The 27,582-nt window shown below is 44.3% G+C and overlaps 1 protein-coding gene across 1 annotated transcript in view; it reads right to left on the bottom strand.

Annotated features, from left to right (window-relative positions):
* FBRSL1 (fibrosin like 1) overlaps positions 1-27,582 on the bottom strand; it is a 411,006-nt gene that overhangs the window by 111,037 nt on the left and 272,387 nt on the right. The gene's annotated exons all lie outside the window — the stretch shown is intronic.

The raw sequence follows: 27,582 nt of genomic DNA, 5'->3' as shown, positions 1-27,582 counted from the left end.
GTGGGCGCGCGCGGTCCGCGGGTGCGCAGCCCGTGTCCCCCTGCGTTGTCTGGGCGTGCGCAGGTGTGCACGAGCTGCGGGTACGCGGCCCAGATCCACGTGCGCGGGGTGCGTCGGCGCGTGGCCCGCGTGTCCACGGTGCGCGCAGGTGTGCATGAGCCCCGCGTGCGATCTGCGTGTGTGTGCACGGCCCGTGGGTGCACGGCGCGCGGTGTGTGCGCGTGCACGGTCTTTGTGTGTGGGTGCTTTGTGCCGCCCGCGCGTGATCTGCATCTGTGCGCACGGCACCTACGTGTGTGCACAGTCCGTATTGGCCTGTGTGGCCTGGGTGCACGCGCAGCGTGCGTACACGGTGTGTGCAGTTTGCCTGCGCGGGTACGTGGTCTGTGTGTGCATGCACACGGCCGGTGTCGGGGTGTTCACAGTGGCAGGGTGTGCACGGCGTGTGTGGTCTCCGCGTGCACAGTCTGCGTGTGTGCGCACATGGCCGGAGAGGGCATGGAGCGTGTATTAATGCTCTCTGCACGCACGGGCGTGTGCCTGCATGGTGTGCATGTGTGTGCGTGTGTGTGCACGCCTCCTTCCCCACCCCGTTCTTTTGACAGGCCGAGGCTGGACTCCTTTCCCTCCATTTTCCATGTTAGTTGCGGCCTTCTGAGTCCCTGAGATGCATTCAGACCCCCAGGGGATCCGGATCCGGGCGGAGGGAGAAGAGAAAAGCAAAGGAAATGTTTAATCGTGATTAACCTTCACGTTGCAAAACAGTTGTTAGTAGGTATATTTAAAATATAATCACCATTGCGGTGATTCATAGGTGCTTTAATAAATGGTTAATCAATGGCCACAGGGGCCAACGATCCACGCTGCCCGATACGCCTGGTTAGTGCCTGCCGCAGCGAACATGATTCATAGGGACGGGGTGAGCCCCTGCCCTCCCTCTCCCCTTGCTGGAGCGGGGCCGGCGCTCCCACGCGCAGCATCCACGCGTGGCCCCCTCCCCAGCCCGCGGCCCCCCGCGCGCTCGCCGTGCACCCATAACGCCCCGTTCTGCACCGCCTGCCCTCTCACGGCTGCTCTGCAGCGTTCGGGGTGTCCGCACGTGGCCCCAGCACTGTGACCGCCTCTCGGGTAGGGGAACGGAACCGCCTGAGCGTGGTTTTCAGCTGGCCTTGAGAAATTATCTGAAAATCTTCAGGGAGAAAGGCAGCAAACATCTGTATACTATTAAATCCATTAGATGTGTTCATTATTTTATATTGATTGGTATATCACTACACAAAGTTAATATATTATGATTATTAGTATATTGTTAAATCATTAAATATGACAGCAGACAGAATAAATAATTTCCAGGGGATCTCTGCTGACATTCAGAAATTGATGGGTATGTTTTTCCTTTTGCATCCTGGCTGACTGCAGGACTGCAGCGACGCTCTGCCTGCTCTGACTGATCTCCTTCCCCTGCTTTCCTTTGCAAGTAAAGGCAGCTGAAAGAGCCTGCTCCGCCATGCCCAAGTTTGCATTTTAAAAGATGAAGCTGAATTAATACAAGCCCCGAAGAAACCTGTTGGACGAGGATATTCAAACCACTTGCATGAAACGGGGAGCCACAAGAAGGATTTACACCACAGGCCGTACCTTGGTGTTGCTCAGGGAGAACACCACCCTCTTGCAACACCAACAGGATTTTCGTGTGAAAACGCGAGGATGGAGCTGCCCTTCCGCCAGCAGCGCTGCCACCTGCGTCCTGCAGGTACCCATCCCGGCGAGCTCTCCTGACTGGGGAGCACAGCAGCGAAAGCATCCCCAAACCCTCAGCCCAGACTCCAGGTCACCGGGGTTTGTGGATTTATGGCACGGCTCCTCATGAAACAGCAGATGTTGGAGAGCGCGCACATCTGTATCTTTACAGCAGGGGAGCTGGATGCCAATCAGGGTTAATTCGGGATAAATTTACAAGAGCGCACTGCGTGACCCAAGGTACCTCTTTATTGGCCTACTACAGGCCTGCTAAATACATTGGCCGACTACTACACATTAAAGCCACATGAGCTTATATGTTCAAAATGAATTTTACAGGAAGACACAGGGATGGAAAAAGGAGGAGAACCTGTGTCACAAATGACATCCAGATGTGAAAACACTGTAAATACAAACATCAAAAGGCTCACCCCTCCACATTTTGCAAAGACAACATTGGAGAAAGGACTTGCTGCATTTAAACAAATACTCTTGGCAAGGAAGCCAAGGAGCCTGCTGTCCCCTGTGCACAGCAAACCCCCATGGAGCCGAGTGGGAATCAGCCATTCGTCAAGGCAAATACGCAGCAAATATTATGCCATCCTCTAGACGGTCCAACCTTGGATCAGGGGCAATGAAACGGGATGGAAGGGGAGGTGTTTTCCTAAGAAGACCAGAAGTTTAAATCTAATAACTCAAATCTGAAAACTGCACTCCGGAAAGTATGTGATTATTTAGATAGAGTCTCCAGAGCTATGACATACTTCTTACCAGAATCGATATCATTCAGGGACGGCTCTTAAGCCTTGCCAGTTGCATGAAATAACTAAACAAATAGGTGCCTTTTAAAGCCTTGGTATTTGCCACAGTGAAGATACAACTGGAGTGATATCCTAGAAAATTTGGGATATCTGGTAAACCACTCAGTAACTTTGTTTTAAGAAGATGTGGCAAATGAAAGGCCATTCCCCCGGAAGGGCTCTGAAGAGCTCAAAATCTCCACTCGCATGGACCTACAGAGGAGGAGGAACCAGCAGCGAGTCACCGTGAGTGAAGGACGAGTGTTCCTGGAGCGACGGACTCATCCCATCTGTCACCCGACACACTGTCCCTTTCCCTTCCTACCAACTGCCGGACACAACGGGGGACAAAGCTGGCTTGAAGCAGGACAGAAGAAACCTAAAGTAGTATCAAAGGCAGCGGAAACCACTTAACACCTTTCCATAAAGGCGGGGGATTGATGGTTAAGTGGTGCACGCAGGGTGCAATCTCAGACGTTTATTTAGTGTTCTTGGTTCAGCCCTCGAATGTGCAAACCAGGATGACAACAGTGGGCATTACTTGCTTGAACCAGCGCGGCCAGGCATCGGGCTGGTGCAATGTGAAAGCGAAGCTTAGATGGGGTGTATTCTTGTTTTCTCATCTTTTCAAGATGCTGTCTGACCACCAAGACCTTACGTGCAGCGTGAGCAGACCACACGAGGGACTCCATACCGAGCTTGCACTAATCTCTCGGAGGTGCTGGGATGCCAGAGTGTGGGGACAAGCGCTCGCAGAGAAATGAGATGAGATGAGATGAGATGAGATAGGCTGTGGCTATCATTTTTACTCAGGTCTGACTCAAGGCTGCAGGATCACAGCTATCCGCTCTACCAGCGATATCTGTCCCAAGTGGAGAGCCTTCCCTCAAGACAGGACTCTATCAGCCTAGACTGGTCCTTGAAGAGAGCACAGAGGACTCTCCTCACACCCCAAGCCAGACCACGCTTCTTATTTTGGAGCTAAAAGCTTCAAGCAGTTTGAGACTGGCAGCGCTGACAATAGAAGGAGAAAGCACTTAACCATAGCGTTGCATAAAGATGTCATGAGGAAATCAGGATTTTACAGTAGAGAGAGTAGAAAAACACTCAGGAAGAGCTTGGATAAACTCAGGGCTAGATTCAACAAGAGACGCCAGCCACCTCCTGCACTGCGTGCCCGCACCTGGGCTGCTGCTGGGAGGCAGCCGGAGAGAAGTTTTATTGAATCTTTTATTGAATGTGTCTCTAGCTGGTAGCTGCGCTAGGTACCCTCACCAGGGCCTAAAAATAGAAATGAAGTGACACAGGAATTTGCAGTGAACCTGTTAAAATACGCTCTGATTTGCTTTAAAAGAACGCGTGTGCTGGGAGAGGGAGCACAGCGGGGGACAGCGTGGCGCGCCAGGCTGCCTGCCGGGCACCTGAAGCTGCCAGTGCTGCTGCCGAAAGCCCCGGCGGGCCCCGGCTGCAGACAGCGCAGGAGCTCGACTGCAGCTCTCCATCCCCGTGTTTGCTGGTGACGCACAGCTCCGCTCCTAGGCCTAACAACAAACGCGCTGCAAAACTATTTAGCCATTGGAGTATCACATTACATGCAAAATCTATAGCTGCTCCAGAGCTTAATTTTGACATACAATTTTCACTTGCTGAACAGAAAAGGGAGGGGAAGCCTGAAACTGTCTAAACAAAAGAATGTTTTTTTCCACTGCACTTTCAAATGTTCATAAACTGAACAGAATACAGTTAGAGACGGCCCTTCGCCTCGGGGTATCCAAGGCTATGGCTCCAATTAAAGAGAACAAGGATACAGGAGGTGGTACCTCCAGCCTGATTGCTCTCGCCTGGGGCAGCTAAGCCTCATGAATAAACACTGTTGACTCTAACTCTCAACAAAACAATTACACATTTGTTTTTAGAATACATTTTCTTAGCCTTTCCACTTGCAATTTTTGCTACTATAAACTAGCCAGGACAAGAATAAATACCTTTGTGATTCTCTAAACATCCTTGTAATTGCAGTACTTCACTCATGAATGTGTATTTCAACAGAAGAAAAGATCCCAAGCGATATGAAGAAATGTTTCTTTGAAGTAACCTTTCAGAATTAGATGCAAAATATTTATAGCTAATTATTATTACAAGAACTCCCATACACACTGCCAGCTACAGGAGTGAAAAACCTTAAGCACAAATCCAGTTATCTTTGAAGAACGCAAACACAAGGAGATGGGTGAGACTTGTATTTAGGACCCCTGCCAAGTGTGGTCACCGGTGTGGTGCAGCCCCCGGGGGCTCCCCATCTCCCCATGGCCCTGTCAGACCCCCTGGACCTCCCTCCCGGCAAACCCTCCCACAGTCAGCCTGCAAACGGGGCCCCAAAGGGATGCTGCTGAGAGATGAGGGGGTTGCTTCTACATGTCAAAAGCGCCTGCTCAACCATCTCCTGGATGCAAATGAAAGGAGTGGCAAGATTTCTGTTGTTGGGGAAAGTCTAAACGGACTAGGCAGTGGATGAATCCAAGCGAAAGTGGGTGCGTAACTTCCTTCCACCCCAAGCACCCCGCTGTTACAGCAGCCAGAACAAAACTTGGAGCTTTTATGAAGACAGAAGAAGATAGCCCCAGCTGGCCCTTACAGGCTCAGGTTTCTCGTAAAGATGGATGCAGAAGTAAAGCAGAACTCTGGTTTCCTTCTGAGGAGAGCGATGGAAGGAGAAGAATGATTTACTCAACTTTCTAAGGATTTTTCCCAGAAAACCAACCTATTGCTGCAAAGCTGAACAGCCGAGCACCAACCACCATTTCAAAATACCAAGCCTTAAACTGCAGTTTCTCTGCTTAGCACAAAAGATTTTGGCCAATAAATACACTTTTGTTCTTAGAAATGCTTCCTAACTGGATTATTACCCTCCTTCTCACTGCTGGAGTAAGGATGAGAAAATACGGAACGGAAGGTAACGGAGAGGCTACTATCCTGGACAGGCGACACTCGGGCTGTGGATTTGGGAGCGACTAAGCAATACGTTAATGATACTTGTTCCAGATTCAAAGTCAGAAGACAAGAGATGCTGCCTGCTCCTATATGTTATTTATACATTGTGTTAAGCAACAATGTGCAAATGAGCTGGAGTACAAAATATCAGACACGGCAAGATGTTACAGTGCAGTACTACACAGCACAACAAAGATAAGTGACTCTCCGTATGGGGCCCTGTATCCTAGGAGTGTTTATACTTGACTGTATAATCGGGACCACAGCCAGCTCATCCTAAAATATACACCATGAGTATGGTTAGGCATTGCATCTGTAACATATACAACTTTAGATGTCAAAGCATCTTTGTTTGAAGTCAACAGCAATAAAAACTGCATTTGTACGAGAGCTTAGCATGTGGGAATACATATTGCTAAACCAGGATGTTAACACATGGCCCTCCTCAGTTTGCTGCTGCCAAAAGTATGCCTTTCAAAATCGGGATGAGCGTGCCAATAATCTGTAGGATATTTTATGACTTGGAGAAATCTACAGCAGTCATCCAGTATTGGGGAAAACTCTTTCTGGGCAAATTTACCTTTAGTAGAAACTGGCACAACTCCTTCTACTTTGAAAGATTCGGGTCCTTTGCATATATGGACGTGTTATGTATCAAAAAAATCCACATAAGGATTTTCTGTCATGTTTCATTTTGCAGAACCTTCGCTTAGTCACTTAGTGACTAATTATTCACTTACATTAGTGAAACTTTCAAATGTATACAAACTTTCAAAATGTATACAAACCTATCTTTTTAAGGTCGCTATCCTGGTATTATTTCATTAAGGCATACAGAAATTGTATCAGAACTGTGTTAAGCTTATGGGATTTCTGTGAATTCCCTTTCTGGATATTAAACTTTAAACAAACATTATGATTGTATTCCAAAGGCTTGAATGGGCTGATGATTTTGAAAGTGCTACTTTGGCATCATTGTACAGCTCCATTCTTTTATGTATGTTTTGTTAAAACACAAAGAAGCTCTATTTATGAAAAGCCAGTCTTAAATCTATAGTCTGTGAAGCCATAATTTGTGGTTGCAATTGTGGTTAATTTAACAAAGAAAGCCTTTTGGTTCACAGTGCACCGTACTTACTACTTTTCATAAACTATCAGAGAGAAAAAACCCCTTCAACATGTCAGATATATGATGATCCAGCAATGTTGCAATTTTCCAACTCCTATTTTGTGGTATATCATATTATATGCACAGGAATGCTACATCATTTATTCTGGAGCACAGCCCTGTAATTATTGCTGGCAAACTACTAATTACATACCGCCATCAAATCTAACAATTTTCCCAATAAAAAAAAAATAACTACTTTCGTGTGGAATATAGCAAATACAGCCATGAGTGCATGCTTGTTTTTATTTTAACACGCATGCCATATGGTATTGATCCTCCACTCATACATACATCACCTAAAATATCTGTACCGACAATGGGATCCTGCAAGCTTTGCATTACGGTAGAATGCCATGGGGCGTGAGAGGTCTCAACCGTGAACTCTGGTTCTGAACTGACGTCTCCCCCCATCTGAGGGCCGAACCTCTCAGCTCACGTGTTTTTTGGCTTGGTCTAATTAAGATTCAGGCCCTGCAACAAAATGGGGGTTTAGATCTCGAGTTCCCCAAATTCCAGGATTGTTGTGTTTGGAATTTTGTCATTTGTTCATCTTTAGAAGCTACAATATGGATCTTCTTTTGTGTCACCTGCCGAGAGCAATGGTTAGCACTGCGGAGAAAGCCTGTCAGCTGGTCAGAAACCTGCTTCTCTGCATCCCAAGGAATTCTAAGAGCCATGGCACATTTCAGTTGCAGAACTGCACAGTTTTGAGTCGCTTCTAGGAAAAAAGGAGGGACTGTGGGGAAGAGGGAACATGCAACAATACTTCCCCAAAGATAATGCCCTACATACACTGACATTTCCAGAAATCGGCCACAAATTTGACAGCTTGGAGCAGCCCCACCATTCCCTTGCAGTGCGGGAGGAGCACGGGCAGAAAAGCAGCAGATGCACATTGAAATCTGCAAATGCTTCTACTCGAGGCTGTCTGTGTCTAACACATTCAGGTGATTTAACGCACGCCTGTCCCGTGCCCAGGCTGCCCGTGGGCTGGCAGGGCACCATGGGAGGAAAGGCGCTGCAGTCTCCCAGGGAAAACACAGGGTGAAGTGGGAATTGCGGCGCTGCAGGGAGCCAATTACGGATTTGAGGCTCCAGGCTGCTCGCTCGCAGCATCTGCCCGAGCGGCTGTGGGGCTCCTGCGCTCGCAGCCAGCAGCAAGATTACCTGCAGGGCAGTGGATGACGCCAGTGGAGCTCAGCAGCGTGCCGGGGCACAGGGCAGATGGGGCTCACAGCTGCATGAGCCACTTTCCCCCAGCAGCATGCACGGCCCTGGAGGGCATCCCTAATGCTCTGGGCTGCCCCGGCAAGGGGGAGAAGCCCAAACCAGCATCAGCTCCTATTGCATCGTTTTCTTTCATTCACAGAACCCCCTCCTGGCTTGGGGGGGCTATTTTGACAGGCAGAAGAAAGGAAACAGTGGTGCCAATTCCCCCCAACATGACTTCCCCTGGACTCCACCCTCCCGAGTGGTGGTGTTTGTGACTTGGCAATCAAAGCATCTGCGAGACTCCCTCCTTTTTGAAAACATGACAAACAGTGTAGGTACGCGAGACAATTTTCTTAATCTTTCTCAATTTTCTCCTATTTCAAAACTGCAGTTAAAATTGACTGTGGAGCAAACCCCTTTCCTGCTTGTTTGAAGGTATGGAGCAATGTAAGGAGCTTGTTGCACACTTCGATGATAACGTGTGAAATGAAGCAGCCAGGGGCGCTTGTGAAGGATGTCAGAAAAATCCCCCTGGAGTACAGCAACCTCAATGCCTCTGTGGCAGCACAGGGCACATGCTGCCAGCACAAAGCTGCACATAGCTGCAAAATCTGGTGCAGTTCTGGTAAAGCATGGACTATTTGCTGAAGTTTCTGGCATTTACTCCTCAGCGTCCTTAGCAGCTTCAACAAGAATAAAGCATGCTTTGCATGCCAAGCAAGTTGGCTGATCTTAGTCACAGCCTTGGTCAAACACAAGGAGTTGCTTGACAAGAAAGAACTGCAACTAAAAACATGAAAAAATGTTAACAGAACTCGCAGCTTGCAAGTTTAGTGTTGTATCTGAAGCTTGATGGTCTTTGGGAACCACCCTCAACATTCATCTCGGCAGTTCTCGGGCACCAACACTCCTTTTCCTCTTTATATCTCTGTTCTTACTTATTTTGCAACTACGGAAATGGTCTGGTTTAAAAAAAAAAGTGACAGGTATAAGACTCAGCTCATATAGGTAACTCTGGAAAAAGAGATTTTCTTCTCTGAGTCTACTTTCAGGTTTGCCGCTACCAGTCGAGGATTACTCAGCTAACATGGCATCTCTGTTGACATACATTTTCTCCCCACAGCTAAGACAGCTTAACTACCTTATACACCAGAATATGCAATGGTTAACCAGATACTTTAAAAAAAGAAAAGTATCTCCTACTTATTCATTTATAATTCTGCTTTTAGTATTGGATTGGAATCCACAGACAAAGAAATAAGCACACAAAACCCTTGTGCCTCTAAAATACGCTCACAGGAAAAGCTTGAATTATGGTTAGATAAATGAACAGAAGAGGTTACTTGGCCAGTCTCGCAAGCGCACAGAATCCATTCAAAATCTTGCATGTGTTTTCTTCAGCATATACACATTACAAGGATTAAACAGAAAGGGAAATTTACAGCTTTAGACACACGTTGTGTCTCAATACCAACTGCAGCACTATCTTCTCGGTAAGGATTATCAAGGCTACACCCCCATGCAGCTGTCAGTCCCTGCGGGCTGTAATTCAGCTATCCTGCTCTCACTCTATCCATCACATTTACACAAATCCCCAAGGTGGACTGCCTTCTAAATGTCTTTACCTTGTGCATTATCCTGGGGCTTAACAATCCAATATTGGTGCAGCCAAGGATAATTACTCTCCATTGATGATAAAACACCCTGAATCCTGTCAGGCATGGCAATTTGCATCTTACAGTGCTGAGGATCAATAGATACAACAAAGGAGTGAAACCTGATTAGATACTGCTGCCTCTCAATGGAAAGGGAAGAGCTGATTGTTTTGCAGGGCTGAAGTCCTGCTTAAAAGGGAAACGGAGGTTTCCCATTACCACACAGTCCCCTGACCTGCTGTTTGCCTAGAAACTGCTGCGGGGAGTTCGAGACGTGAGGAGAAAGTAGGTGAACAACCAACCAGGTGTTACAGACTCCTGGTAAAGAAGGGGTGTTATTCACTCGGGCCAGTGTGGCTCGTACAGTTTCACTGTAACCCAAGAGAATACAGCAGACGTGAACTGTCTGGAGCTCTGAGAGGTTCTGCTTTTCTCCTGGTTTTACAGATTTACAGTACGAAGAGGTCAAGTAACTAGTTCACAATCACACGCTGCTTCAATAATGTGCCTGGAAGTTGGCTAGCACCTCTCCGAATCGATCTATTTCTGAAGCATCCTCTCTGAGCGTGGGCCCAGCAAAGAGCTCCTGCCTTGCCGAGGCAGCAGAAATGTCATATATATTTAAAATAAGGGATTGCAGGATTTTTCAACCACAACTAACCAGGTAAGCAGATGTATGAAGGTGGAGGTGGAATAAAGAACTATCCCAACCCATTCAACAGTCTTCTAACATTAATCTAACACTGAATCTGATCGAAGATAAGAAGAGCAGTGGGTGAACTTTGGTTCCCACATTTAATCTAGAGAGACATCACAAGCTTCCGCCTCTTCAAGTCTTTATTTGGAGGCCAGTAACACATTGACAGAAAACCATGGTTTGGCTGACAGCACTGCTGGGCTTCAGGCAGGGAACGCATTTCCGTTTGGACGTGATTCTCCACCGCTGACACTCCCTGGGCTCAGCTGTGCCCATCTCCCACAGCACGCCCAGATTAGTGATACCAAAGCTCAGCCCTGGGCTGCAGACCAAGATCTCCCAGAATGGATGTAGCTAACTGTGTTAAATCTGGATTTTTATTGGGTTTCTGGTGGCAGAGCTACATTAAGCAGGGATTGCATCTCTCCATGCTCTTGCCAGACTGAAAGAAATGCAACCTTTTCTTCCGGGGAAATTAGTGAGGGAAAAGCTGAATTTCGGGGATTCTCAACCATGTGAAGGACAACATTTTAAAAAAGCCTCAAAACACGAATGATGCAGAAAATAAAACAACATCAAGAAAAGAGCTGAGCGCATCTTTTCAGAATGCGTGCTCTGAGTCTGATGAAGAAGGGCTCAAAGCAAGAAAGGAGGAAAGCAGAGAAAAAGAGAAAAACTCTTCAGAAACCAGCTGGGAATAGTCTGTTCTTATCAAAACACGTTGCTGACACAGACCTGTCACGGAGCCAACATCTGCTCCCAACTCGTAGAGTCAGTCTGAGGCACACTGAGCGTCTACTACACACTCAGACACAGGATCACCAGGAGTTGACTTGGCACGTTGGACATAAATGAGAAGAGCTTCTGAAAGCACCAGTGAGCTCAAAGGGAAGGAAACTTGCTCCTTTGATGGAAAAACTTTTTTATTTTGACCTACAGGCAAACTTGCAGATTTTCTCTGCAGAAAGTAGTCTCTTCCAACGTGGGAAATGGAAAAAAAAGCCTGATCCTGGACCTCTGACACATATGGTAGTGTCTACTAAAGCCAACAGGGGGGCTGCATATGGCAAGCCTGAAAAACTGAGGCTCATTAACATTACGGCATAGGATTATCACTATTTTACGGTCATAAGGATCTGTCTCATCCTGATGGCTGCTTGGTGTCGGTTGATTCAGGTGCCCCATATTAACACCTAAGAGTAAATTTAATATTGGTGAGAAGTACCAACCCCGCATCTAAAATCCTGTCTCCTTCACTTGTGCAATGGAGTAGAAGCATGCTTTCTCACCCTGACCTCCTATTAACCTGAAATCTATCCTAGACTGATTACCCTAAAGGCTTTCACTCCCCTTGCCTGCTTCAATCCCCAGCATTTTTGGGGTACCGGAGAGGATTTGCAAACAGTCTGAGGCACCACCACTACAGAACAGATGGCAACTATCCCACCTAGGGCGAGACACCAAACAACATCCGTTGGATTCTCACACGAGCATTCAGCTCCTGGCACCGCCTGTGCCTCTGCAGCAGCACTCCAAATCTATCCTGAGTTGTGGGAACCCATCACTCATCATGAAGAAAGGGACATTATTATGGCTTTCCATCTGTCAGTACAAAGTGAAATGTAACTTTGTATTGGGCTCTCCACTCTGCACTCAGGCATGGAAGATTTAGAGCTTGCTGCTCTGTATTTGAAATGGGAAATTGGAGTGGAGCTGCTGAGTCATGAGAACAGGGGCCAGTATCGCCAGCTGTTTCTCCCTGGGGAAAACCACTAATCCCCTCCGATGCACCTGGATGCGATTGATTCCTCAGGATTCCCGCACACTCACGCAATCTCAGACTGTCAGAGGTGCATTGATTTGTTCGGCAGCGGAGAACAGAGTGGATATAATGGAGGTGATTTTTAAGGTGATGATTGCTATGGGTGGGTGAAGAGAAAACTGTATTAAATAAGCAGCCATTAGAACTTAAAACTGAGCAGCTTAGCTGCCCGCTCCTGCCCTCTGAAAGGAGGATGATAACACTGTCACGTGCATCTAACACAGGTGAGCAGGAGCATAATGAATTCACAGGGTGTAATAAACCTGGTGGAAACTGGCTGAAAATAGACTTGGGGTAATAATGCATCCTCTTGCAACACAGCGCACTCCAGGACATCGTCCTCATCAAAATGACATTATGTATAGTGGAAGAAAACAGAAGGAGAGCATAAATGGAGGGACCTCATAAACAGCCACGACCAAGTCCTGGATGAGAGCATCCTATTAAAGACAATGATGCTGAACCTTTGAAAACAAATGTAAATTAGCAAAACTGCTAGTCAGAGTTTGCCAGGAAAGCTTCTGGTCATCGTTAACTGCTCTGCACAATTGGAAGGGAGAGGAAAAGGGTCAGGATAAAGACCTATTTCCCTATCATTTCATCACATCACTCTTCATACAAGCACCCTGCTGACCAGCCTTCTCCCAGAACTTCTCAGCGATTAGCACCATGCTGTTTCTTACTGTGAATTTGAACAAGAGTAGCACAAAGCTATCAGCAGGGACTTCAGTGATCAGAAACTGCTCAGCCAATTTTCACTATCATTTTTTCTATGTCAAACAAATGCCTGTTGTCACCGGGCCTGCTCCTGTGGCATGTTGAGAGCTTCTGCAAATTGCAGAGACCACTGTCTCTGATTTTAAATCCCTAAAATGTTAGCTCTCACCTTATAGACTAACAGATGAGCAAAGGACAGGGAGTCAGGAGCCGTTGGTGGTAATTCCGGCTATTGATGTGCAGCATAAGTATCCTGGGTACCCTGCCCCTGCCTCAACCTTCCCTGCCTGCAGAATAGGGATGGAAAATAACAGTATCTCCCCTGCCATGAGGCAAAGGGAACCTAAGTTTTTTTTAAGATGAAAAGTGCTAATTGCTAGTATTCAAACTGCAGGTCTTGGCACTGGAATTAGAAGCAGCAAAACTATGCAAGCTACTGTTGCAGTCACCAAATATAACAGGTCTGCAACAGAGACTTCACCGTTAAAACAAAGGGGGGTGGGATTTTATTCAGCTGTTTCGTAGAAAGGTTTCACTTCACCTGCAAAATGAAACTGTGGCACTACCAACAAGTTTTCTCCTTGAATGGAAGCCTACTCTGCCTGCAGCCCTGTTTGACCCTGCAGTGAAGCCATGATCCTGTACTTATGAGATCACCATCAGCTGCGACGGAAATGTCACACATTGGTGTGATGTCATCATTCAGCCATATGACTCTGGTGAAAATGGAAAGAGAAGGAGCGGATGGACTATGAAGTGTGTAACCCTGATTTAATGTCATTAATGCTACTTGATAATTAGCAGGGGTGTTATAGGCCTTACAGGAAAAAAAGGGAAAGATAAATGGATTTGGGCAAATATAGGATATATTTTAGAGCTTCCTCCAGCCTGCAGATTTCTTTTCAACACCACATATATTGCATTTTTTCTTAAAGCAGCCACTGTAGGGGCCAGGGCATTGTATAACAAGAAGAATGGTCAAACACAATTTCAATGTGTCTAGTAAGGCAGAGTGCAATACTTATATATATCAGAACAAGCAATGTGCCAAAGTGCCTGATGATAAGGAAGAAATGTGTCCTCGATCAAGAAAAAACAGTTTAATGCGCACACTGGGAGCAGAGTATTACACAGATACCGCTTTCTCCTGGCCATGTGAATTTAAGGAACCCCTGCTGGTAACGGAGATTCTTTGCAGACAATCAGACCAGAAGCAAAATGTTATAAATTCTTAAGGTACTGTACGACGTGAGATACATCCTCACATTTTATACAAAACTGAGAAGGGAAAGATACCATGTAAGCATCTGAACTCCCATACAACAAATGCCATTTCAAGCATCATTTATTATGCTGCCTTTCACAGACTTTTACAATCCTCAATATGGTTAGCAATTCCAGCTGACTCGTAAAGCGGTTTTAAAATTCATCACTGAAAAGAACGTCTATCTCTATGTTTTCTCCAGTTCAGGAGTAAAATTAGACTCTTAAAACCTGGGGATGGTGTGTCTTTAATTTTGTTTAGAACAGAAAATAACTGCGATATGAAAGGTTTAATGAGGTTAGAAATCTAAAAGGAAATGGAGTGGGAATAGATTATCAAGAGAAATAAAGCCAACCGCTGGAGAGTACACTAATATTAAATATTAGGTTTCTAAACCAAATATATATAATCCATTTAGGGACTTAATGGTGGTTCTCAGAAGCACATTTATCTACAGCTTATGGTTCAACAACCAATATTATAACTCCATTTGTCATTGTTAGGCGAGGGGAATGGATGTCAGGGAGGCGAGGGTCAGCAGGTGAGGAGGAGCTCAGAGGAGACTCAGCTACCGTACGTTACGGACGGCACTTGGAGGGGAAGAGCTTGCCTGCAGATTTCTGGCTCCACACTGAAGATCTGCTGGCTGCCCTGAAAACGTCTCCTTACGAAAATACTCCTTTTTTCGTTTTCCTCACGAAGAACAAAGGCAACATATTCAAGCAGGGATTTGCCTTAAATTAGGCTTTATGCCCATTTTTCATTCAGCAAGATACTTATACGTGTGCCTAACTAAACGTGGGATTACGCACTTGATTAAAATTAGTGACATGCTTAAACTACTTGATGAATTGAGTCATTAGATACCTAAGTCAAAACGAGATAAGGAGCTCTGGAAATCGAGACAAATTGAAAACTCAAAAATGGATTTTGGTGCTTAGCTTTTGGCCCCTACGTTAACGAATTTACAGTATAGGCAAAGATTTAACTAAACCTCTTGATATTAACACCTAAAATGAAATCCCTGCTTTGGAAACACCTGCTCTTTTTCTGGCTCTCCTGGGACACGGGGGCAGTGAGATGACCAGCTGCAGGAGAGCTCTGCCCTCTACAACTCCACTCATCTTCAAGTAGCCCCTGAAGCTGCAGAAAAAACTTCCACCATTAAGAGACTAGGAGATGGAATATTTGGGGAAAAAATATGGAAAGATGCATGGGTTTTCACACTTCCATTATAGAAAAAGCCAAAAGAGCCCCGTGTGGAGATACCAGATACCTGGCAATACGAAGGGAGAACTGCTGGATGAACAACAATTCCTTATCACTTTTACAAGGGTTGCCCAGTTAACCCCTCTGTAGCACCATAAGAACAGGGTGAGGTTTATAGGCAGAGGTAATTTTTTTATTACACTAAATAGTTGGATAAAACACACAAATGCCAAGTGCACCAATCCTTCCTGAAGAAGCCTCTGCAGTGGACTTTTTGTAAGGGCTGTCTGCCAGAAAGCTTGTCGTTTTGCCCCAGTTCCATCTGCTGGCCAAACACCAGGCACCCTCTCCCTCCCTCCGCATCCCGCCTTGCTGCATCCCATCAATGAAGGAGGAGGCTGGTGTTCCATTTCACACTTGGGATCACTGTGTTATTTTGGTTATTCATTGTGTTTTCCCTGTCTTTTCCTTTCTGAAAGGACGCCTGCTGTCAGGGACCCACCACTTCCAAGTGAGTGCTCAGCCTGCCAGCTCCAGGCTTCTGGATGCAGCCAGCAGCTCACTGAGGACTCCCAGGCGTGCTTCCTTTCTGTTTTCGCAGGAGGGGAGGGAGGCTGAGCTAGGAGGATGACACAGTAGGAAACAGAAGTGTGCTCCTTTCTCTTGAAAGGCTCCAAATCTGCTCCCTCTCCAGCCCCAAAGTACTTCTTGGGCCAATTCTTGGTTGACTGAAATCTTGAAATGTCACCAAGAACTGGCGCAAGCCAATCCAACGTGCTTGTTTGAAGTGGTCAAAATTAAGTAAAACATACTCCAGTGCAAATAACGCTTGGCTACTTCCAGCACAAATGCGTTTTGCTATCAATGAAATTTTGAGGAAACTCAGGGACTTCAGTTAGCGCCATATGTTGGCTATCACTCTACTCCTAGGCTGGGTATTAGTGGGTTTTTACTACTAACACCATCAATAACAGCAACTGAATTAGCTGTAAGAGTCACAAATCCATCCTCTGAGTGGTATGACCAAATTCTTTCACATAATTTGCCTGAGTGACAGAAAAATATGTTGCTAGTGTAAAACAAGTCTGGAGACTTAAAATGCTTTTAATTCTGCAAAAAAATAATGCAGAGCTTCTTCTTGACTTCAGAGAGCTTTGAATCAAGACCTCCCTTCAGAAAAGTGCTTAATTTTGATGTTTAACTTGAGCTGAAATCAGTTTTGCTGAATGAAACCTGTAAACTTTTTTTTACAGCAAACACAAGGAAGCAGTTTTTCCACATGACATGTCATTAAATTGTGGAATTCACTACCACAGGATGTTGCAGAGGCCAAAAATATAAATGAGTTCAAAAAAAGATTAGACAAATTCACGGGGGATAAGTCCACCAGTGGCAATTAAACACAATGGTCTGGATACGACCTCTGGCTCAGGAAGTTCCTAAAGTGCCGATTGCCAGACGCGAGGAGGATAAGACCGGGGAAAGGTTCACCCCGTACAATCCTGTTTCTTATATTCCTTCCTGAGCATCTCCTGTTGACTGCTGATGGAGCAGGGATTTCTGTGCTAGACAAACTGTCCCCATATGGTAATTCCTCTGATCTTCACCACATTTGGATCTGAACAAAGCTCTAAAATTTGTTGCAAAGCAGGGAATTTGGTAACATGCATTCTGCTGCTATTTTTTTCACATCTTGAAAAGTTTTCCATGATTCTCAATAAAAATCAAGCTTTACTAATCATTTCAGTGACAAAGTATCTTGCACTTCTTGCCACCTCCATTTAAAAAGGAGATCCAAAGAAGATATTAAACATAACAGAATAAATTGTTTATTCCTATTGGTATCATGCAGCTGTACTATTATTGTTTTATTCTTTCGATCAAATTCTGGTGAAACAGCTGAACATACTCAGCAGAGTTACTCGACTCATATTCCTCTAAGTAATTTAAACAACGCTGTGTCCAAATGTCTTGCAAAAGTAGAATTATTACAGCATTTTATGCAGGAGGAGTTTGCTTCAGTGGGGTGCAGACGTACAGGGACATAACTCTGAGGTTTAGAGCTCCTTCTCAGACTTATTTACAGTGCAATTCTTAAGTCTTATGATTGTTGGTGCATTTCTTGAAGCCCATCTCTAAGTGTAATTCTGTGAGAATCTTGGTGTTTGATGAAACAGAAAATGATAAATTTCTAGCACTGTGAAGCTTAAAAATGTGATCTAAATGCGTTCCCTCATCCCCCAAAGGCAGGGGTAAGGCAGAGAAAAAGATTTTAAAATCTTTTTAAAGATTTTAATCTTTTTTAAAAAATCTTTTTTTAAAATCTCATTTAAAAAACAAGACCTCCCCCTCCCCCTTAAAAATGTTTTCTGAGACCCATGATATTCGATGATGTGGGTCAAATTAGACACAACCGAGACCCAAATTGCAAGCACCCAGATGTAGCTTAAATTTATGAAATTTCTGTGAGCCCCAAAATAGCACAAGTTCTTCATTACGTTCTTTAGTCTCCTGTCTCAATTATAGAGCATGACACAGATTTGGAATTACGAAATGTCATGAACAAAAATCCTTGGTTAACCATTAGCCAGAGACATCTAATTAATTAAATAGCCTAATTCACAGTAAAATCCCATCTATGTACAAATTTCCACTGGTTTAAAAAACAATTTTGCTAACACGTGGCAAAACTGACATCAGTTGTTTCAAATTCAATTTGATTTAAGCCTAGTCAAATTTAAATTAAGATCAAGATAAATCTATTTAATCCTGGTTTAAAAAGAAAGAAGAATGTCCATGCTGGGTTTTGCATAGTTTAAGCTCAATGATTTAAATCACGTCCTTAGTTACTGACTAGTACAACTGTGAATACAAACAATGCCTCGGTCAGGAGGTTTTTTACTTCTCAGCGCTTGTAAAATTAATTCTTAAAAAAGACTTTTTTTAAAAAAATGTTCATTTGTGCCTTTCTTGTTACCTTGTGCTGTACAAAGACCTTCCAAAATATATTTTTAACGATATGTGTATATACCTACTGAGATTTTATCCACTGTATTTCTAACGTAAGAAACTTCAGCAGTAGAAAGCCTAAACAGCTGGAGTAAAAATATTTTCTTCTTTCAAGCTTTCCATCTGACGATCCTTTGTGGACACATGATTTCACGGATTCCGTAAGTCCCTAAGAGTCTGCTGGACAACGCACGACTAGATGTCTAGCAGAAAATCACCAAGATTTACAGAACAAACAAACCCCCTAACTTCCCCAGTCAGCCTTTAGATTTCTTTATAAATCACACAAAAATACGTAAGCCTCTTTTTTCCTTTTTAAAGCTACCACCTATAGACAACACAAACATTTGTTTCTTTCAGTTTCTATTAGTCATAAATTTTGCAAAATTAAAGAAAAGGTGTGAGCAGGACCTGAGTATTGAAGCCATTTTGAAGACAAGCATCAAGATGAATGCTAACACAGCATCAAGTTCCACGCCATCAGCATATTCTTTAAGCAGATCTAAATTATTTTTCAGTGCTGTTTTATTCAATTTGTTGCATCAGACTTAGTTGGTTTCAGGTTAGATACCAGCAGCCATTTGGTAATTGAACACCTCCTCAATTTCAATCAGAGCTATGCTATGCTAATGCAATTCTAGCCCTTTTAGTTTCTGTTGCCTTTCCCTAATTTGCTTTTTGTCTTTAGTCCCATGAAAAGTCCATAAGTGATGGCATTAACATTTCTTCTGATCCCGGTCAGTTGGCAACAGATTGGAAACTGTGGTAAGTTACCCACCCTGAGCTCTAAAGCATCTGAAATCAGTGTAGTGACCCCAGCAAAATCCAAGCAGTGGTTCCCACTTGCAAACTTTCCCCTTTGGTCTACTTTTTTTATCCCCTCGCGGCATACTTTTCTCCTATTTATTTGGAGGCGATGGGAAGGCAGGAAGAAAAAAAAAAAAATCATTCTCGATGATTTTTTAGGAAAGGTTTTGTTTCCAACCTATGGCAGCTTCTATTAGGAGGAAAACAAAGAGAATGAGCAGATCCTGTTGTGGTGACGTAAAGCCTAAGAGATATTTCAGGGTCACCAGCTATCTTACATAGACAACATCTGGCAAAACCATCCAGCAGCAATATGGATCCCAGCCCCAGGAAATACTGGTACACATGATCAGATGAAAATACAGTATTCTGGGTTTTATTTTTAAAAAAAGTCCTTTTTTGTCAATAAGAAAAAAGTGACATATCCACAAACAGCAGTGGAGACTTGCTGGCGCAGGCAGTGATAGATGAGGACTTTTGCTCACTCTCAGATGCATGGAAGAGAATAGTTTTTTGTGTTAAGAGTTCATTACAGCTTCAGCCCTCCTACTGCACTGTTTCCTCTGAAATCAGGGGCAAGATTAAATCTGTTGTAGCAGAGTGCTCCGTAATGGCTCTGACAGACGTTGTTTTTCCTCGGCCTCACATCTGGGAGTTAACCAGCAGAGCACTTGAAACCAACCAGGTCAGCTCTTTAGTTGAGTTTCGTGTCTAATCAGCCAGGAAGGCGGAGGCCTCAGGTCACACATGGAAATCACTAGAGCTATTTAAGTCACCAGAGGTTATTAATAAATCTCCCACTATTTCCTTAAGTAAATAATTGGAGGCCCATCTTTCAAACAAGTTATGTCTGGCCATGTTATGGTACCAATTTTATCCTTCCTTTTTTCCCCTCACCAAGCAGGAAGAACAAATCTCTGGTGACAACAATGGCAAAACTGTGAATTATAAACATCCATGTGTCTCTCATTTGAATGCCTCCTCGAGTTTCCTTGACAGCTGGGGGAGAGAGAGGCTCTTAGTCTTTCCACCAGAGCCCCAGCCACCGAAACTGCTCTCGCACCAGCAGAGGCTTTGGGGGAAAGCCACTCAGCTCTGGCTGCTGGGTGAAATACGAGCCACGCTCTCTCCATTAGGTGCTGTTAGGTAGCCGAGTTCAGGTCCTCCTGGGCTGCCACGAGGGAAACAAGGGGAAAAGCCTGACCGTGAAACATGGCCAGAGCCAGGGCTCAGGGGTTTCTGGAAAGGAAGAAAAGTGCTGAGGGAGAGATGGGGTTAGCGATGCCGCATCCTCCCTTCAAGTCACACACAGGCACGGGGCTTAACCGAGCGCAGAGGACCACATCCAGGCCTGACACACACAGGTCCTGTGAGATCCGCAACCACTTGTGCCAAGGCCAAATTCGTACAGAGCCACAAATAACAAGCCCTGGCTTACCAGAGACCCCAGTCTCTGTTACTCTTTCAACTTCGGAAATAACAGACCACTTTGTTTTCACTGTCATTGCACTAAGGTAGATATGCATGTGCTTACAGGCAGAGAAATTAATACCAGCCCTGGCCACTGCCCATCGCCAAAACAGCATCGTAGCAGCCACCCTCTACCGGTGCGACCTGCGGGGAAAGCCAGGCTAAGCACCGAGAGGGTCCTGTGCTGCCTCCAGCTGCAGGGCCGTACCTCGCAGTAGGACATTTCATATCCCTCCTGCTCACCCTGACTCAGACAGACAAATACAACAAGAGATGGCTCCTGCCTGCCCCTCCTGCCCCTGCGTACGCCGAGCCACTGCACCAAGCTCCTCGCAGGGCTCAGTGATATTTATGGCAGCTGTGATAACCCCAACACATCTTCTAGCTGCCAGATCACTTCCACTGCTGCACTGAGTTACGAGTTGTCTTTGTTTGAACTCCTTTCAAGATGATGCAGTCTCAGACATTAGGAATACAGAATGGGTGCTTTAAATGAAGCAAAAGTCTACGTGCAAACACGTATCTTGTGCATATACATGTACACAGATGTATCCATTCCTTTACAACAATCTAAAGTTTGCCTATAAACAAAGAACACCATCTCCATCCTTCAAATCATGTCAGCAAAACAGCAGGTTAATAACCATTACAACCTTCACACATAGGGAAATATTTTTAATTTGCAATAAAGACCTTTTTTTTTGCTTTTTTCAGAAAATGGAGGGTCTGCTCCCTCTCATGACAACACGCTGTCTTGTATTTGTGATCTAAAAAATTTTCATACTTGAGTCACGTTTTCTTTCTTTCTTTACCTCACTCTTGCAAAGATTAATGCCTTGAACCTAAAAAACAGTCTTTCAGAAGGAGGATTCTTCTCACACGATCATTGCTTTGCGGCATTTCTATCAGGGGCTATCGACTTAATTAACTATAACTTTAGGTCTGAATCTCCCAAGGGAAAGCAAATTCGAGCTGTAGCTACGTACTGCTTCAGCCAAGCAGTGTCTTTCAAGCAAGCGATACTGAAGTATAATCCTCCCACGCCTGCAAATAGGTGGAGGAAAAATGCAGCCCTACCTCTTTGGGGTGCGCTCAGGCCGCAGGAGATGCATGCCACGGCTGGACCCGAGGAGTCCCAAGACAGGCTGATGGATATTTCAGGCCACCGGCAGCAAAGCTTTGTTCAAAAAGCGACATATTGAGCCTGTGTGCTTATGAATGTGTGGGTGGGGGAGGATGGGGGAGAGGTGGAGGTAGTGCAGCTCTCTGGCACCCGGGCTGTCGCCCAGGCATCACTGATGTGGGCACTGGAGGGAGTTGCTTGCCAATCTTTCTGGCAGAAGAAAAATTGCTACAGATGGCAACTGCCAGCAGGGAACGAACAGCAAAAACAGAGGAATTCATGACAGAAATTATGGAGAGAAAGAGAAAAAAGCATTTCCAATGTACTCGTTTCATCTTTTCAGTTAAAGGAAAACCTGTTATCAAGTGGCCAAATGAACAGCTCCACTAAAGCCGAGGGTGGAAATCACTGTAGGGCCATCAGAGCCAGTGGAGCTCCTTCAATTAAAAATCTGCCACGCGGCATGCTTACACAGACACTACACACACGCATATTATGCATATTTGCTTGCGAAGATTTGGGTGCACTAAATGAGAGACATTATTTATGCACATACATATTTTTGTGGCTGTGGCTCAAGAACTAGGCTGAAGACAAGCAAAATCTGTGGAATTTACACATCTTTCCTTTCTGCATGACAGAAGGTGCCAGATGAAGATATTTGCTGTCCTATCCACTTAAGAGAGCAAAAGTAGGGAGCGGGAAAGGAAAAAAAAGAAGAAAAAAAATGCAGCAAGCAGGAACACTTAAAATGAGTTACTATGTCTGGTCACTCAATCCTTTAAGCCCTGCCAACACTTTTCTGTGATTAGTTAGTAAATCTGACAAGGCCTGCGTTTGTTCACAGCTTAGTGACAGAACTGTATTGATAAAGCAATATCCAAGCCTGGGGAAAGAAAGCCCACAATCTCATTTTACTTTCTCAAGTCTTTATTGCACAAAGGTGTTTTTCCTGGATGAATTCATTTTCCTGAAACTAAAGTTTGAATTTTCTGAGAGTGCAGCTCTTATATCATTGCTTAATAATTATTTATTGACTGGGTAGACATTAAACACGGGAGAGGAAAAACATGTCACACAAATTTATTTGTGCAGATTTCTGACCTGACGATGCAGGGACATTTGTTCGGAGTTCATGAGAGACAGAACAACGGTAGCTGTGGTGATTACAATTTTTCCGTCCCCCGGAGATACCCCGTGCCTTCCTGTTCCCTGTGCCCCCACTCATCCTGAGCTGCTTCTTAGAACCCGCCTCTGTCTCCCTTGGAGGTTTGTGTCACGGCCATCGCGTCCTGGATGAGACCGCTGATGAGGTCCCTTGAGGAGCCATTAGTGCCGCTCATAAATTAGCCAGATGGGGTTTGCCTTGACCGAGCTGCAGCGGGTTGGGTCTGGAGGGGAACCCAGGGCTCCCACCCCGTGCAGAGGGAACTAACTACATTTTCAAAGATTAGGAGCACTGTGGTATGAAAAAGTAGGAAAGGACAGGATTAAAACCAGAGATGATTTCATATTAAATCCACACATATTACTGAAGCCTAATTGCAGCATTTCACATCCAGTTGAATTTTACGAGCTTTATGAATCTAGAGTGTCAATAAAGAAGTGGCAGTGTGGGATTGTTCAATGATTTCAAGGCAAAATGAGGGGAAATGGGTTCAGTAACAACCTCTGGATACAGACACCAGTAGAGAGCAAGCAGTGGTGCAACAGCTTTGCTCCAAGAGGTTGGAGAAGGTGCCAAATGCTTATTTCTACATGCTCCCGCTTGAGATTGCCCAGTTTAAAGAGATATAACAACCACTGCTGAAGCTGGCAGTTGACAGAAATTGTTGAAAAAAACCCTATTTGTTGGTGTTTCGTTTACTGTTTCTCTTTTCTGTGGGTAGTGGAAATTGGCAGATATAAGCCAGTGAAGAAGTGGAACTTCATCACCAAAACATAGAGTGATAGGGAAAATCCCTTTATCATTTACGTTAAACCATCAATCAGATATCAATGAATCATATCTCAAAAGCCTATCTAGGCTTCCCTGGCATTACAAATCCAGAAAGTCCTCTGGGCTCTTCTGCAATCGCTATTGATTATGACTTTAAAACCAAAAAAGTCCTCCTCACTAACAATAAAAAAAAAATCAGTTCTTCTAAACACAAAATAAAACATTGTTCAAAAATGGGCTGAAAAAAGGTACACACATATCTTCAAAGGCTATTTTCACAATTGTAGGCATGCACGTATTAAGTCTTCTAAAATTTATGAAGGAAAGAATAAGTGGGAGAAATTACAGCTAGCTGAAAAAATAAGCTGTGCTAGGAAGCGGTTAATAAAGTATATATACTTCAAGGGGTGACGTTTATTACTAATAATCTATAACAACATAGTCCTTTTATTATGCAATATTAATAAAAAAGAAAAGAAAATTCTTTTGCCATAGGGGAAAGATGTCTCATGGGAGTGTAGGTGATGTCCAGGGGGCTGATCACAGAACCTGGAACCAGGGAATTCTGAGGTGCAAGCCTCACGTTCACGTGGCTGCATTCTTCACCTGGCAGAGTGCATGGTAACAAATCCTGCTTATTCACCAGCATTGTATTAATAAGGAAACTAGTAAGAATCTACAGATGTTACAGGTGTTTTGAAAGGATTAGTTCATGTACCAATGACTTTCTGAAAAAATGGAGGGTAATACAGTGTCTTACCCCGGGCTTATGCAGCTCCAATTCAATGGAGAAATTGGAGAAAGGAGCCACCTCTAAGTGTGCGTTCATGGAAACAATTTGAGGTGTTTATAGTGAGTGCTGCCATGTGGCAGAGCTCAGCACAGCCCTCCCTCCCCAGGTCTTGCTCCCCCGGGGGCAGATCCCCTTCTGGCTGACTGCTGAGAATTGCTGACACCGTCCGAGGAGAAGCCCCTCTCAGACAATGTTTTTTGGGAGAGGGGTCGTGGCACGCTGGAGACATGACTCAGCTGTGCCGAGGTGCCACAGCTCTTGCTTAAGCCAAGTGGGGTTGCAGTCTCACAATTCTCATTTTGACTGTAAACAAAGAGCCCAGCCCTCTGTGGTAAGGATCTGGGGATGACTTATTGTTAGAGCTGGATGTTGGAAATTATTGCTGTGTTTATTGCTGTGGCAACACTTTGTTCTGCGTCGAATGCCATTTCATAACATAATCATCTCAACCCCACCACAAACATGGATGATGCTCCATTCAGGAGAGCTTTTAACAGTTTGTCAAATGATGTCTTACAACTGAGTTACCTCCAGTCCAGTCTGCTGTTTCATGCACTGTTGGGCTGGACAGGACGAAAGAGAAAGGAAGAAAAATGAAGCTGGTACGTAAACAGTATGTAGCAGCACAGTGGCACTAAAACAGTGCATGCCTTCTCCATTGCAGCCATTTCTGAACAATAGAAATCAGAACCTCCTCACTACTAGCTTTTCAAAATCCCTCCAGATTCGAAATTGAGTTTCTTTTCCTGAAGGAATTCACCATTATGGTACAAGAATCAATATTCTTGCTTTTTAGAAAGCAAGAATGCAGATCCTTGGAAGTGGAAAGTCTGGTTTCATCAAAGACTTGCCATATGGCTCTGGACACAAATCTCAGAATCACAGTTTCTAAGAAAAAAAAAAAAAGGCAAAGTAATTCTGTGTCCCTGAATTTCTGGTTATGCTTCTTGAAACCTCTCTGGTCCAACTTTCAGAGGAGCTGAGCATTTCCAAACCCTCCTACGGTCACAGCAGTATTGAGCACTCAACAGCTTTTGCACTGGGTATTTCAGAGGATAGTTCTTGAAAAATCAATCTCTGTACCTCACTTGCATCATATGTTTCATGGCAATGCTCATATAGGTCACATCAGAGATACGAGATTTACTACATTATTAATACCTAAGAAACACTTTGCAATTGCAGGTTGGAAGAAGCTCTATGCTTCAAAAATCTTCAACTGCTAAATAATGTCATGTTTCCACTGTTTCCAGCAGAAGCAAAACCAACCCCACAGATGATGATCTACTCTACAGTCATAAATCCCTCTCTATAACCTGTGGCTGTAAGTACAGTTTGGTGGAGTGACAGCTAAGGTGGGATGTTTATTTGAAATGCACAGATGATGGGAGTAAGGCAACGAAATGAAGAACAGGACAGTTTAGGCTCTGTTGGTCTTGACCGTATTTATGTTCAGGCCACCCAATGCTGTTCTGGCTGCACAAGAGAATGTAACATGAGTACAAATATAGTTTCTGTTATATTTTATCTCACAGGGCCATAGTAGGTATGAAATGACCTTTAGTTTAAGTGAGAACCAGGTTTTGCATGCAAAAGAGCTGTCTGTTTGACCACGAGAGCTATTAGGCTCTGGAACGATTTCCTAAGGGGGGCTGAAGAAGCTGTCATTCAGTACACTTAAGGCTGAATTGGACAAGAACTGGAAAACGTATTTAATAGAAAATACTATCTTGTCAGCAGGATGGATGAAGTAACCCAACACATGTTCTCCAACTCTAATTTCTATGAATACCTGCAGCTTAGACCTTGTGTATGCTGGAAAGGGTCTACCAAGAAAGCTTTTGCTGAAGATGGAGACCCAGCTTCTGCTGACCAGAGAATACTAGTTTCCTAAAAAACGAACCAGTTGAACCAATGACAGGATTTTTTGTTGATAAAATTGTATCTATGCTGTTGTTTGGCCTTTCATTTTTATTTGTTTTAAGTCCCTGTCTTTCCCTACATTCTTTGTTGACACAAATATGTCATCCTAAAACTTGAGTAATTTAATCTCCAACTAGGTTGTATCTACACATCAGACCAAATAGACATGGGCAATGCACACACGCTACTGAAAACCAGATCTAATCATGAAATGTGCCAGGTCACTGTCATTATATGCACAACTACAAGCTCTGCTTATAACAATAAATATTCACTGATCGGAAACATGATTACTCAAAATGCCAAGAGGAGGAGGGCTGCAGAGGGGAGAAACGTGCCCCTTTTATTTTCACAGTTTCGCTGAAGCCATGACATATCTATGCAGAACACATTTTCCTACCATATGTGTTGATCTAGAACTAAGCAGGAGATGGATGCTGAAGAGAGCCATTTTCATCATCCCTGGAGACATTTGTAAAACAAGAGAGAGGGTTTTTTATTCCCCTCTCTCTGAAAGAGGCATTGGCTCCTTTCCACTTCCAATTTCACCATGGCTGCACACGACTAAACATCCATTTTGACACTAATGCGGAGTGGTGCTCTCTACTGGGTTGGGTCAGCCAGCTCTCCTGCCTGACTGGCCAAGTGACTGTAAAATCATTAGTGGTATATTTTACACCCCGTATTTCTTAAAAAACATAATTACTAGGGAAATTATTCTTCTTTTGCTCCAGGATTTTTTCTTTTTCTTTTTTTTTTTTTTCTTTTTCCCAAAGACACATGTGCTCACTCTCTCATAACAGTCAAAATGAGGTCAGAAACTTGAACATATGTGGCTGTGTGTGCTTTCTCCTCCAACCAGAAATGACAAAGCACAGTTTGGCAAGGCAATAAAGGAATGGCCACAAATCAGCCAGGATTATCTGACTTCCTTTAAGAAAGCCATAAATTGTTTACAGCAGCATTGGTCTTTAATGGCAGAATGGGGGGTGATGGAGGGGAAAGCTTTAATCTAACAATTTCAACACATTGCCAAAGTCCTTTCCTGTAGTTTACAATAAAAGAACCTCCAAAGCATGTAACTTATGTTGGCTGGACTTTTCATTTTCAGGGAAAAGATCCTTCCCATGCTCCCTTCTTCTTCAATACAGAAATAGGCTGGAGTGTAATGAGGTTAAGTTTTAAAGCATTAAGCATTTGACAAAAATGCTTGCAAAGATTTTAGCGCCAGAAAACCTCT

The sequence above is a fragment of the Aptenodytes forsteri genome, unplaced genomic scaffold (genome assembly GCF_000699145.1).
Source record: "Aptenodytes forsteri isolate BGI_AS27 unplaced genomic scaffold, ASM69914v1 Scaffold79, whole genome shotgun sequence".
Classification (NCBI taxonomy): domain Eukaryota; kingdom Metazoa; phylum Chordata; class Aves; order Sphenisciformes; family Spheniscidae; genus Aptenodytes; species Aptenodytes forsteri.
The sequence above is the reverse complement of the archived record's forward strand: the minus strand, read 5'-3'. Positions and strand labels throughout refer to the sequence as shown.